This window comes from Nerophis ophidion, linkage group LG01, assembly GCF_033978795.1.
Source record: "Nerophis ophidion isolate RoL-2023_Sa linkage group LG01, RoL_Noph_v1.0, whole genome shotgun sequence".
NCBI lineage: Eukaryota > Metazoa > Chordata > Actinopteri > Syngnathiformes > Syngnathidae > Nerophis > Nerophis ophidion.
The window spans coordinates 83146616-83159003 of NC_084611.1; the positions used below are offsets into that span (position 1 = coordinate 83146616).

The 12388-nt window shown below is 41.8% G+C and overlaps 1 protein-coding gene across 1 annotated transcript in view; it reads left to right on the forward strand.

Moving 5' to 3' along the window:
- LOC133560723 (protein ELFN1-like) overlaps positions 1–12388 on the forward strand; it is a 224243-nt gene that overhangs the window by 110141 nt on the left and 101714 nt on the right. Inside the window, exon 2 of the mRNA XM_061913566.1 lies at positions 8726–8798. The gene's annotated coding sequence lies outside the window, so the exon portion shown is untranslated. The remainder of the gene's footprint in view (positions 1–8725; positions 8799–12388) is intronic.

Genomic DNA, 12388 nt, shown 5'->3' on the forward strand with positions numbered 1-12388 from the left:
GTCACTAGAGAAAAGCGCTATATGAATATAATTCACTTCCCAGAGATGGCAGCGCCGCCATCGGAGAGCCAGAAGGGGGCGTGACGCTAACATGGGGCAAGCAAAGTGTGGCGTCTCGTCTTCTGCTCACACTTATTACTCAAACTAAAACGAATAAAAACGAGAACAACATTTTCTCCTCTCGCGCTCTCCCGAGGATCACGTCATGACTCAGGCCGCCACATCGTCCGATTTACGAGACGGTTGATCTTCATAAAATCCCTTCTGGCGTGTGTGTGCGTGCGTCGGCGCCGCCGCCGCCGTCATAAAGATGAACTTTTTAATAAGCTCGCAGCCGCACGGCGTTGACGGGCTGTTTGAAGAGCTTCACTGTCAGGAAAAAAAACATCATAACTTTTCCTAATCACACCAACAATGGCCGCTGTTCTACCCCGGAGCTGCACATGCCAGCGCCGTGAAATTGAGAACGCGTCTGTCATTAACTTTTTATTCGCACCTGTGCTGTGAAATTGCTTCTTTTTCTGCTTTGGTTGTTTGCAGCCTTCTGGCTTAAATCTCTGCTTTCTTGGCTTTTTACCTCCACCAGGACGTTTTGTGCGACAAAATCAGTGTAGTTGGCACGTTTTGTAAATGGTAAATAAAAACAAAATACAATGATTTGGAAATCCTTTTCAACGTATATTCAATTGAATAGACTGCAAAGACAAGATATTTAATGTTATTTTAATTTTTATTTTTTGCAAATAATCATTAACTTAGAATTGAATGGCAAAAAAGTTGGTACAGTGGCATTTTTACCACCGTGTTACATGACCTTTCCTTTTAAGAACATTCATATGGTAACTGAGGAGACCAATTTTTAAAGCTTTTCCGGTGGAATTTTTTTCCCATTTTTGCTTGATGTACACCGTAAAGGCCTACTGAAACACATTACTTCCGATCACGCAGTCTGATAGTTTATATATCAATGATGAAATATTAACATTGCAACACATGCCAATACAGCCGGGTTAGTTCACTAAATTGCAATTTTAAAATTTGCGCGAATTATCCTGCTGAAAACGTCGCGGTATGACGACGTGTAGCGGACATTTTCATCCAGTACCGATCCCAGCTATAAGTAGTCTGCTTTAATCCCATAACTACACAGTATTCTGGACATCTGTGTTGCTGAATCTTTTGCAATCTTTTCAATTGATAATGGAGACGTCAAAGAAGAAAGCTGTAGGTGGGAAGCGGTGTAATGCGGCCGCCTTTAGCAACACAAACACAGCCGGTGTTTCCTTGTTTACATTTCCGAAAGCTGACGGTGAAGCTTTACTATGGAACAGAGTGGGCGCGGTGGGAGAGTGGCTGTGCGCAGCCCAAAGGTCCCTGGTTCAATCCCCACCTAGTACCAACCTCGTCACGTCCGTTGTGTCCTGAGCAAGACACTTCACCCTTGCTCCTGATGGGTGCTGGTTGGCGCCTTGCATGGCAGCTCCCTCCATCAGTGTGTGAATGTGTGTGTGAACGGGTGAATGTGGAAGTAGTGTCAAAGCGCTTTGAGTACCTTGAAGGTAGAAAAGCGCTATACAAGTACAACCCATTTATGTATTTATTTACCACATGTCAACCGGCAGGTTTCGGTGAGAAAATGGTGGCAATAAGTCGGCTCTTACCGTAGACATGAGCGGAGAGTTTGCGTCGTTCTTCCTGCCGCTGCTATACTCTCTTGCCTCCTCCAAACGGCCGCCCCCGACCGTCGGATGCTTACACCGTTGATGAAGGGGGGAAAAAATAATCTCAGCCTGGCTGCCTTGCTTCGTCGAGAAACATGGCTTCCCACGGAGACACTGGCGGTCACCACACCCCTCCGACTTTCAGGTACCACCATATAATCTCACTAAAACACTAGTAACACAATAAGCAGATAAGGGACTTTCCAGATTTATCCTAGTGTAACAAACAGTTCAGGATGTCCCAAGTTAACAGAGAATGTGAGGAGGAGGAGGAGTTTTGTCCTTTCAGAGTTGCCGTGGGGCTGTGACGTAGGGTGTGTGGTTGTGGAGAGAGAGGTGTAAAGGAGTTCACATTAAAGAAGCGGTGGCTACCGGATCTGCTCAAATGTCTCCCGTTCATTATTTTGTTATATAAGTACACTGTATAGGCGAACCCAGGACACTCGGCTACACTAGTAAATGTGTCTAATAACATCTGAATTGCTCCCACACCCCCGTCTTTTTTTTTTTCTAGTCCTTCACTCTCATTTTCCTCATCCACGAATCTTTCATCCTCGCTCAAATTAATGAGGAAATTGTCGCTTTCTCGGTCCGAATTGCTCTCGCTGCTGGTGGCCATGATTGTAAACAATGTTCAGATGTGAGGAGCTCCACAACCCGTGACGTCAATTGCACATCGTCTGCTACTTCCGGTACAGGCAAGGCTATTTTATTAGCCACCAAAAGTTGCGAACTTTATCGTCGACGTTCTCTACTAAATTCTTTCAGCAAAAATATGGCAATATTGCTAAATGATCAGGTATGACACATAGAATGGACCTGCTATCCCCGTTTAAATAAGATCTCATTTCAGTAGGCCTTTGTGTTGTTCAAAAGTCCGGGGTCTGCGTTGTGGTATTTTTAGGCATCATAATGCGCCACACATTTTCAATGGGAAACAGGTCTTGACTACAACCAGGCCAGTCTAGTACCAGCACTCTTTTACTATGAAGCCACGCTGTTGTTTGGATTGATTGATTGAGAAGATTAATAACACCTTAAATAATTGAATCCTTGTAATGCTTTAAAAAAAAGGCAAATGGATGGCACAAAAAGCCAAAAGGCTTATTTCTATTATGGCCCATTAAATATTCATCACATTTGATACATTCTATAATAAAGTATATATGACCTATAACATGTATACAGCAAATTACGTTAAAAAAAATGATAAATTATGTACATATACACAGTATCCATGTCAGGTGATTTGAAAAACAATATATACAAAAAATGGGGACGGGGGTGGGGGGGTTACATATACTATGTAGATGACACTATCTACATGACTATGCACATGTTGACTCCAAGAGTGTGTAAAAAAGAATGAGAAAATATATATACACTGTAACCACAATTAAAAAAAATATCTATATATATATATATATATATATATATATATATATATATATATATATATATATATATATATATATATATATACTTGGAGAAGGCATTCGACCGTGTCCCTCGGGAAGTCCTGTGGGGAGTGCTCAGAGAGTATGGGGTATCGGACTGTCTTATTGTGGCGGTCCGCTCCCTGTATGATCACTGCCAGAGATTGGTCCGCATTGCCGGCAGTAAGTCGAACACATTTCCAGTGAGGGTTGGACTCCGCCAAGGCTGTCCTTTGTCACTGATTCTGTTCATAACTTTTATGGACAGAATTTCTAGGCGCAGTCAAGGCGTTGAGGGGTTCCGGTTTGGTGACCGCAGGATTAGGTCTCTGCTTTTTGCAGATGATGTGGTCCTGATGGCTTCATCTGGCCGGGATCTTCAGCTCTCGCTGGATCGGTTCGCAGCCGAGTGTGAAGCGACCGGAATGAGAATCAGCACCTCCAAGTCCGAGTCCATGGTTCTCGCCCGGAAAAGGGTGGAGTGCCATCTCCGGGTTGGGGAGGAGACCCTGCCCCAAATGGAGGAGTTCAAGTACCTAGGAGTCTTGTTCACGAGTGAGGGAAGAGTGGATCGTGAGATCGACAGGCGGATCGGTGCGGCGTCTTCAGTAATGCGGACGTTGTACCGATCCGTTGTGGTGAAGAAAGAGCTGAGCCGGAAGGCAAAGCTCTCAATTTACCGGTCGATCTACGTTCCCATCCTCACCTATGGTCATGAGCTTTGGGTCATGACTGAAAGGATAAGATCACGGGTACAAGCGGCTGAAATGAGTTTCCTCCGCCGTGTGGCGGGGCTCTCCCTTAGAGATAGGGTGAGAAGCTCTGCCATCCGGGAGGAACTCAAAGTAAAGCCGCTGCTCCTCCACATCGAGAGGAGCCAGATGAGGTGGTTCGGGCATCTGGTCAGGATGCCACCCGAACGCCTCCCTAGGGAGGTGTTTAGGGCACGTCCAACCGGTAGGAGGCCACGAGGAAGACCCAGGACACGTTGGGAAGACTATGTCTCCCGGCTGGCCTGGGAACGCCTCGGGTTCCCCCGGGAAGAGCTAGATGAAGTGGCTGGGGAGAGGGAAGTCTGGGTTTCACTGCTTAGGCTGTTGCCCCCGCGACCCGACCTCGGATAAGCGGAAGAAGATGGATGGATTGATATATATTTATATGTATATATAAATATATATATGTATACATTATAACCACATAAAAATATATATACACTATGACTATATATACAGGGTTTCCCACACATTCAATTATTTGTGGCGGCCCGCCACGAAAGAATTACGGCCGCCACAAATGAAAAAAAATAAAAAAAGATACTTTTTTTTTCATTTTATTTTATTTTTTTTCTGTCTTTTGACTCGCTCGACCGCTCAGAAAAGCAATGGGACTCTGTCTGTGAATGGAGCTTGTAGTTACATATTATATAAATATGTATATAAATATGTACATAAAGTGTTGTAATTATATTCCAACTACGCGTTCTTCTTGGTCATTGCCGCCGCTGCCCAAAGCAAATTACCGAATATCGAGATATATATTGTGTATGGTGACATGGCCTGAAAATATCGAGGTATTAAAAAAAAGGCCTTATTGCCCAGCCCTAGTATGAGAGCACCGGCCAGGGTTTTAAGTGTATCCCTGTTGATCAATCCAGAAATCCTGCCCAAAAATCCACTTTTATTATTGATCTTGGTGATTGTTTTTAAAGCCGTTTTTTTTTTCACCCGAAAGAGTGTTGTCCTATATACAACCTTGGTAAATTACCTCGTCTTTGCTGGTGATTATGGTATCACCTGCTTTAACCTTAAAGCCTGGAGATTTACCTCGGTTGTGCCTGGACCCAAAGAGGATGTTGGGATCACAATGAAATGACCAAGAGTTAAGTGTGTCATGTCTGTGTGATCATGTTTTGTTTTCTGGACACTCAGTTCCTGTTTTTGCAATTCCTGGTTTGTTTTGTTACCATGACTACAGATTAGTTTTCACCTGTCTCACTTTTTGCACTCGCACACCGTTTTCACTGATCATATCAATGCTATTTAAGCCTGTCTGTTTCTGTCGTTCGTCCTGGCAACATCACCATCCATCACCCTCGATACCTCTACTCACGTCATGCCACGTTACCTCCACTCTGCTTCATGTCATGTTTCACAGTTCCATGCCGAGTAAGTTTTTGTTCATTGTTCATAGTTTCTGCCTTTGTGCAAGTTTTGTTCCATTAGTCAAGTTTGTTCTCCGCCATCGTGCGCGCCTTTTGTTTGCTTCCTTTTTTGTAGTTATAGTGTAAAAATAAAAGATGTCTTTACCTTCACGCCGTTTCCACTCCATTCGCTTTGCACCTCGGGAAAACAATCCACGCCCAAGTCCAAGTCTTGACAAATTGAAAGTTAAAGTACCTGTTTTTGCACTTCCTGGTGTGTTTTGTTACCATGACTACACATTAGTTTTCACCTGTCTCATGTTTTGCACTCGCACACCGTTTTCACTGATCATGTCAATGTTATTTAAGCCTGTCTGTTTCTGTTGTTCGTCCTGGCAACATCTCCATCCATCACCCTCGATACCTTTACCCACGTCATGCCACGTTACCTCCACACTGCTTCATGTCATGTTTCACAGTTCCATGCCGAGTAAGTTTTTGTTCATTGTTCAAAGTTTCTGCCTTTGTGGAAGTTTTGTTTCATTAGTCAAGTTTGTTCTCCGCCATTGTGCGCACCATTTGTTCGCTTTCTTTTTTTGTAGTTCTAGTGTAAAAATAAAAGATGTCTTTACCTTCACGCCGTTTCCACTCCATTCGTTTTGCACCTCGGGAAAACAATCCACGCCCAAGTCCAAGTCTTGACAAAGTGAAAGTTAAGGTACCTGTTTTTGCACTTCCTGTTTTGTTTTGTTACCATGACTACACATTAGTTTTCACCTGTCTCACGTTTTGCACTCGCACACCATTTTCACTGATCATGTCAATGCTATTTAAGCCGGTCTGTTTCTGTTGTTCGTCCTGGCAACATCACCATCCATCACCCTCGATACCTTTACCCACGTCATGCAGCGTTACCTCCACTCTGCTTCATGTCACGTTTCACAGTTCCATGCCGAGTAAGTTTTTTGTTTATTGTTCATAGTTTCTGCCTTTGTGGAAGTTTTGTTACATTAGTCAAGTTTGTTCTCCGCCATTGTGCGCGCCATTTGTTCGCTTTCTTTTTTTGTAGTTATAGTGTAAAAATAAAAGATGTCTTTACCTTCAAGCGCTGTTTCCACTCCATTCGCTTTGCACCTCGGGAAAACAATCCACGCCCAAGTCCAAGTCTTGACAAAGCGAAAGTTAAAGTACCTGTTTTTGCACTTCCTGGTTTGTTTTGTTACCATGACTACACATTAGTTTTCACCTGTCTCACGCTTTGTACTCGCACACCGTTTTCACTGATCATATCAATGCTATTCAAGCCTGTCTGTTTCTGTTGTTCGTCCTGGCAACATCACCATCCATCACCCTCGATACCTCTACTCACGTCATGCCACGTTACCTCCACTCTGCTTCATGTCATGTTTCACAGTTCCATGCCGAGTAAGTTTTTGTTCATTGTTCAAAGTTTCTGCCTTTGTGGAAGTTTTGTTTCATTAGTCAAGTTTGTTTTCCGCCATTGTGCGCGCCTTTTGTTTGCTCCCTTTTTTGTAGTTATAGTGTAAAAATAAAAGATGTCTTTACCTTCACACCGTTTCCACTCCATTCGCTTTGCACCTCGGGAAAACAATCCACGCCCAAGTCTGAGTCTTGACAAAGTGAAAGTTAAAGTACCTGTTTTTGCACTTCCTGGTTTGTTCTGTTACCATGACTACACATTAGTTTTCACCTGTCTCACGTTTTGCACTCGCTCACCGTTTTCACTGATCATGTCAGTGCTATTTAAGCCGGTCTGTTTCTGTCGTTCGTCCTGGCAACATCACCATCTATCACCCTCGATACCTCTACCCACGTCATGCCACGTTACCTCCACTCTGCTTCATGTCATGTTTCACAGTTCCATGCCGAGTAAGTTTTTCGTTTATTGTTCATATTTTCTGCCTTTGTGCAAGTTTTGTTTCATTAGTCAAGTTTGTTCTCCGCCATTGTGCGCGCCTTTTGTTTGCTTGCTTTTTTGTAGTTATAGTGTAAAAATAAAAGATGTCTTTACCTTCACGCCGTTTCCACTCCATTCGCTTTGCACCTCGGGAAAACAATCCACGCCCAAGTCCAAGTCTTGACAAAGTGAAAGTTAAAGTACCTGTTTTTGCACTTCCTGGTTTGTTCTGTTACCATGACTACACATTAGTTTTCACCTGTCTCACATTTTGCACTCGCACACCGTTTTCACTGATCATGTCAATGCTATTTAAGCCGGTCTGTTTCTGTTGTTCGTCCTGGCAACATCACCATCCATCACCCTCGATACCTCTACTCACGTCATGCAGCGTTACCTCCACTCTGCTTCATGTCACGTTTCACAGTTCCATGCCAAGTAAGTTTTTGTTTATTGTTCATAGTTTCTGCTTTTGTGCAAGTTTTGTTTCATTAGTCAAGTTTGTTCTCCGGCATCGTGCGCGCCTTTTGTTTGCTCCCTTTTTTGTAGTTATAGTGTAAAAATAAAAGATGTCTTTACCTTCACGCCGTTTCCACTCAATTCGCTTTGCACCTCGGGAAAAAAATCCACGCCCAAGTCCAAGTCTTAACAAAGTGAAAGTTAAAGTGCCTGTTTTTGCACTTCCTGTTTTGTTTTGTTACCATGACTACACATTAGTTTTCACCTGTGTCGCGTTTTGCACCCGCACACCGTTTTCACTGATCATGTCAGTGCTATTTAAGCCTGTCTGTTTCTGTCGTTCTTCCTGGCAACATCACCATCCATCACCCTCGATACCTCTACCCACGTCATGCCACGTTTCCTCCACTCTGCTTCATATCATGTTTCACAGTTCCATGCCGAGTAAGTTTTTGTTTATTGTTCATAGTTTCTGCTTTTGTGCAAGTTTTGTTTCATTAGTCAAGTTTGTTCTCTGCCATTGTGCGCGCCTTTTGTTTGCTTCCTTTTTTGTAGTTATAGTGTAAAAATAAAAGATGTCTTTACCTTCAAGCTGTTTCCACTCCATTCGCTTTGCACCTCGGGAAAACAATCCACGCCCAAGTCCAAGTCTTGACAAAGTTAAAGTACCAATGATTGTCACACACACACACTAGGTGTGGTGAAATTTGTCGTCTGCATTTGACCCATTCCCTTGTTCCACCCTCTGGGAGGTGAGGGGAGCAGTGAGCAGCAGCGGTGGCCACGCCCGGGAATTATTTTTTGGTGATTTAACCCTCAATTCCAACCCTTAAAGCTGAGTGCCAAACAGGGAGGTAATGGGTCCCGTTTTTATAGTCTTAAGTATGACTCGGCCGGGGTTTGAACTCACCACCTACCGATCTCAGGGCGGACACTCTAACCACGAGGTGGACCGCTCTTGCTTAGCGCGGCCTTTCGAAATAATAAAATGCAAATCTACAGTGCGTGTTCTTCTACTGATTGCTATTGTTTCTGCTTGATGTGCTTCCAGAGCGCCGGCGAGCGAACAAAGAAGGCGCCACGAGCAGATGCGAGGAAAGCCTCCGCTGTGAAATATCATCCAGGTAATTTAAATCGACAGGTCCGGGAGCACAGATCAGCATGAGGAAGCGAGCACGAGACTAAATAAAATCACGTCGACTGGAAAGGGGGGGACTGGGCACAGTGAAGCCGGAGCCACGCCATTGTGATCAAAGCGTAACAGGTGGCGTTTAATTGAGAGTGGCCTTTTTAAATAAGGCGTCTGAATTACAATGACGCTAAGAGCGGCTTAGCACGTCTTACGCTATTTAAAACCCTCGCTTGGCGTGGTGACAAATAATGACTTTGAAATAAGCGAGCCGCTCTTAGCGACGCTAACACGCTAACATCGGGGTAATGGCGGACGGTCTAAGCTAGCATCTACAGTAGAGTTGCAGTGTTATAAAGGGGAACATTATCACCAGACCTATGTAAGCGTCAATATATACCTTGATGTTGCAGAAAAAAGACCATCTATTTTTTTAACCGATTTCCGAACTCTAAATGGGTGGATTTTGGCAAATTAAACGCCTTTCTGTTTATCGCTCTTTTAGCGATTCTGACGTCACCGAGGTAACACACCCGCCATTTTCATTTTCACATTACAAACACCGGGTCTCAGCTCTGTTATTTTTCATTTTTTTAACTATTTTTTGCTTGTTACAGATTTTTTTTGCTCTAGGTTGTTACAGTAGCTTGTCACGGTCGGCTCTTACAGAAGTTTTTTGGAGTATATTGTTACAGTAGCTTGTAACACTTAGCTGTTACAAAAGTTGTTTTTGCAGTATGTTTTCACAGCTCGTTACGGTGAGCTCTTACAGAAGTTTTTTGGAGTATATTGTTACAGTAGCTTGAAACACTCGGCTTTTACAAAACATTTTTTTTACAGTATGCTGTTTCTGTAGCTTGTTACAGAAGTTTTTTGCTGTAGATTGTTACAGCAGCTTGTTACGATCGACTCTTACATAAGTTTTTGGGAGTATATTGTTACAGTAGCTTGTAACACTTAGCTGTTACAAAAGTTGTTTTTGCAGTATGTTGTCACAGCTCGTTACGGTGAGCTCTTACAGAAGTTTTTTGGAGTATATTGTTACAGTAGCTTGAAACACTCGGCTTTTACAAAACATTTTTTTTACAGTATGCTGTTTCTGTAGCTTGTTACAGAAGTTTTTTGCTGTGGATTGTTACAGCAGCTTGTTACGATCGACTCTTACAGAAGTTTTTGGGAGTATATTGTTACAGTAGCTTGTAACACTTAGCTGTTACAGAAGTTGTTTTTGCAGTATGTTGTCACAGCTTGTTACGGTGAGCTCTTACAGAAGTTTTTGTAGTATATTGTTACAGTAGCTTGAAACACTCGGCTGTTACAAAAGTTTATTTTTTTTACAGTATGCTGTTACAGTAGCTTGTTACGGAAGTTTTTTGCTGTAGGTTGTTACAGTAGCTTGTTACGGTCGGCTCTTACAGAAGTTTTTTGGAGTATATTGTTACAGTAGCTTGTAACACTTAGCTGTTACAAAAGTTGTTTTTGCAGTATGTTGTCACAGCTTGTTACGGTGAGCTCTTACAGAAGTTTTTTGTAGTATATTGTTACAGTAGCTTGAAACACTCGGCTGTTACAAAAGTTTATTTTTTTACAGTATGCTGTTACAGTAGCTTGTTACAGAAGTTTTTTGCTGTAGGTTGTTGCAGTAGCTTGTCACGGTCGGCTCTTACAGAAGTTTTTTGGAGTATATTGTTACAGTAGCATGTAACACTTAGCTGTTACAAAAGTTGTTTTTGTAGTATGTTGTCACAGCTTGTTACGGTGAGCTCCTACAGAAGTTTTTTGGAGTATATTGTTACAGTAGCTTGAAACACTCGGCTGTTACAAAAGTTTATTTTTTTACAGTATGCTGTTACAGTAGCTTGTTACAGAAGTTTTTTGCTGTTGGTTGTTACAGTAGCTTGTTACGGTCGGCTCTTATAGAAGATTTTTGGAGTGTATTGTTACAGTAGCTTGTAACACTCGGCTGTTACAAAAGTTGTGTTTGCAATATGTTGTCACAGCTCGTTACGGTGAGCTCTTGCAGAAGTTTTTTGGAGTATATTGTTACAGTAGCTTGAAACACTCGGCTGTTACAAAAGTTTTTTTTTACAGTATGCTGTTACAGTAGCTTTTTACTGAAGTTTTTTGCTGTAGGTTGTTACAGTAGCTTGTTACGGTCGGCTCTCAGAAGTTTTTTGGAGTATATTGTTACAGTAGCTTGTAACACTTAGCTGTTACAAAAGTTGTTTTTGCAGTATGTTGTCACAGCTTTTTACGGTGAGCTCTTACAGAAGTTTTTTGGAGTATTTTGTTACAGTAGCTTGTTACACTTATCTGTTACAAAAGTTGTTTTTGCAGTATGTTTTCACAGCTCGTTACGGTGAGCTCTTACAGAAGTTTTTTGGAGTATATTGTTACAGTAGCTTGAAACACTCGGCTGTTACAAACGTTTTTTTTACAGTATGCTGTTACAGTTGCTTGTTACAGATTTTTTTCTGCTGTAGGTTTTTACAGTAGCTTGTCACGGTCGGCTCTTACAGAAGTTTTTTGGAGTATATTGTTACAGTAAATTGTAACACTTAGCTGTTACAAAAGTTGTTTTTGCAGTATGTTGTCACAGCTTGTTACGGTGAGCTCTTACAGAAGTTTTTTGGAGTATATTGTTACAGTAGCTTGTAACACTTAGTTGTTACAAAAGTTGTTTTTGCAGTATGTTGTCACAGCTTGTTACGGTGAGCTCTTACAGAAGTTTTTTGGATTATATTGTCACAGTAGCTTGAAACACTCGGCTTTTACAAAAAAATTTTTTACAGTATGCTGTTTCTGTAGCTTGTTACAGAAGTTTTTTGCTGTAGATTATTACAGCAGCTTGTTACGATCGACTCTTACATAAGTTTTTGGGAGTATATTGTTACAGTAGCTTGTAACACTTAGCTGTTACAAAAGTTGTTTTTGCAGTATGTTGTCACAGCTTGTTACGGTGAGCTCTTACAGAAGTTTTTTGTAGTATATTGTTACAGTAGCTTGAAACACTCGGCTGTTACAAAAGTTTATTTTTTTTACAGTATGCTGTTACAGTAGCTTGTTACAGAAGTTTTTTGCTGTAGGTTGTTACAGTAGCTTGTCACGGTCGGCTCTTACAGAAGTTTTTTGGAGTATATTGTTACAGTAGCATGTAACACTTAGCTGTTACAAAAGTTGTTTTTGTAGTATGTTGTCACAGCTTGTTACGGTGAGCTCCTACAGAAGTTTTTTGGAGTATATTGTTACAGTAGCTTGAAACACTCGGCTGTTACAAAAGGTTTTTTTTACAGTATGCTGTTACAGCAGCTTGTTACATAAGTTTTTTGCTGTATATTGTTACAGTAGCTTGTTACGGTCGGCTCTTACAGAAGTTTTTGGGAGTATATTGTTACAGTAGTTTGTAACACTTAGCTGTTACAAAAGTTGTTTTTGCAGTATGTTGTCACAGCTTGTTACGGTGAGCTCTTACAGAAGTTTTTTGGAGTATATTGTTACAGTAGCTTGAAACACTCGGCTGTTACAAAAGTTTATTTTTTTACAGTATGCTGTTACAGTAGCTTTTTACAGAAGTTTTTTGCTGTA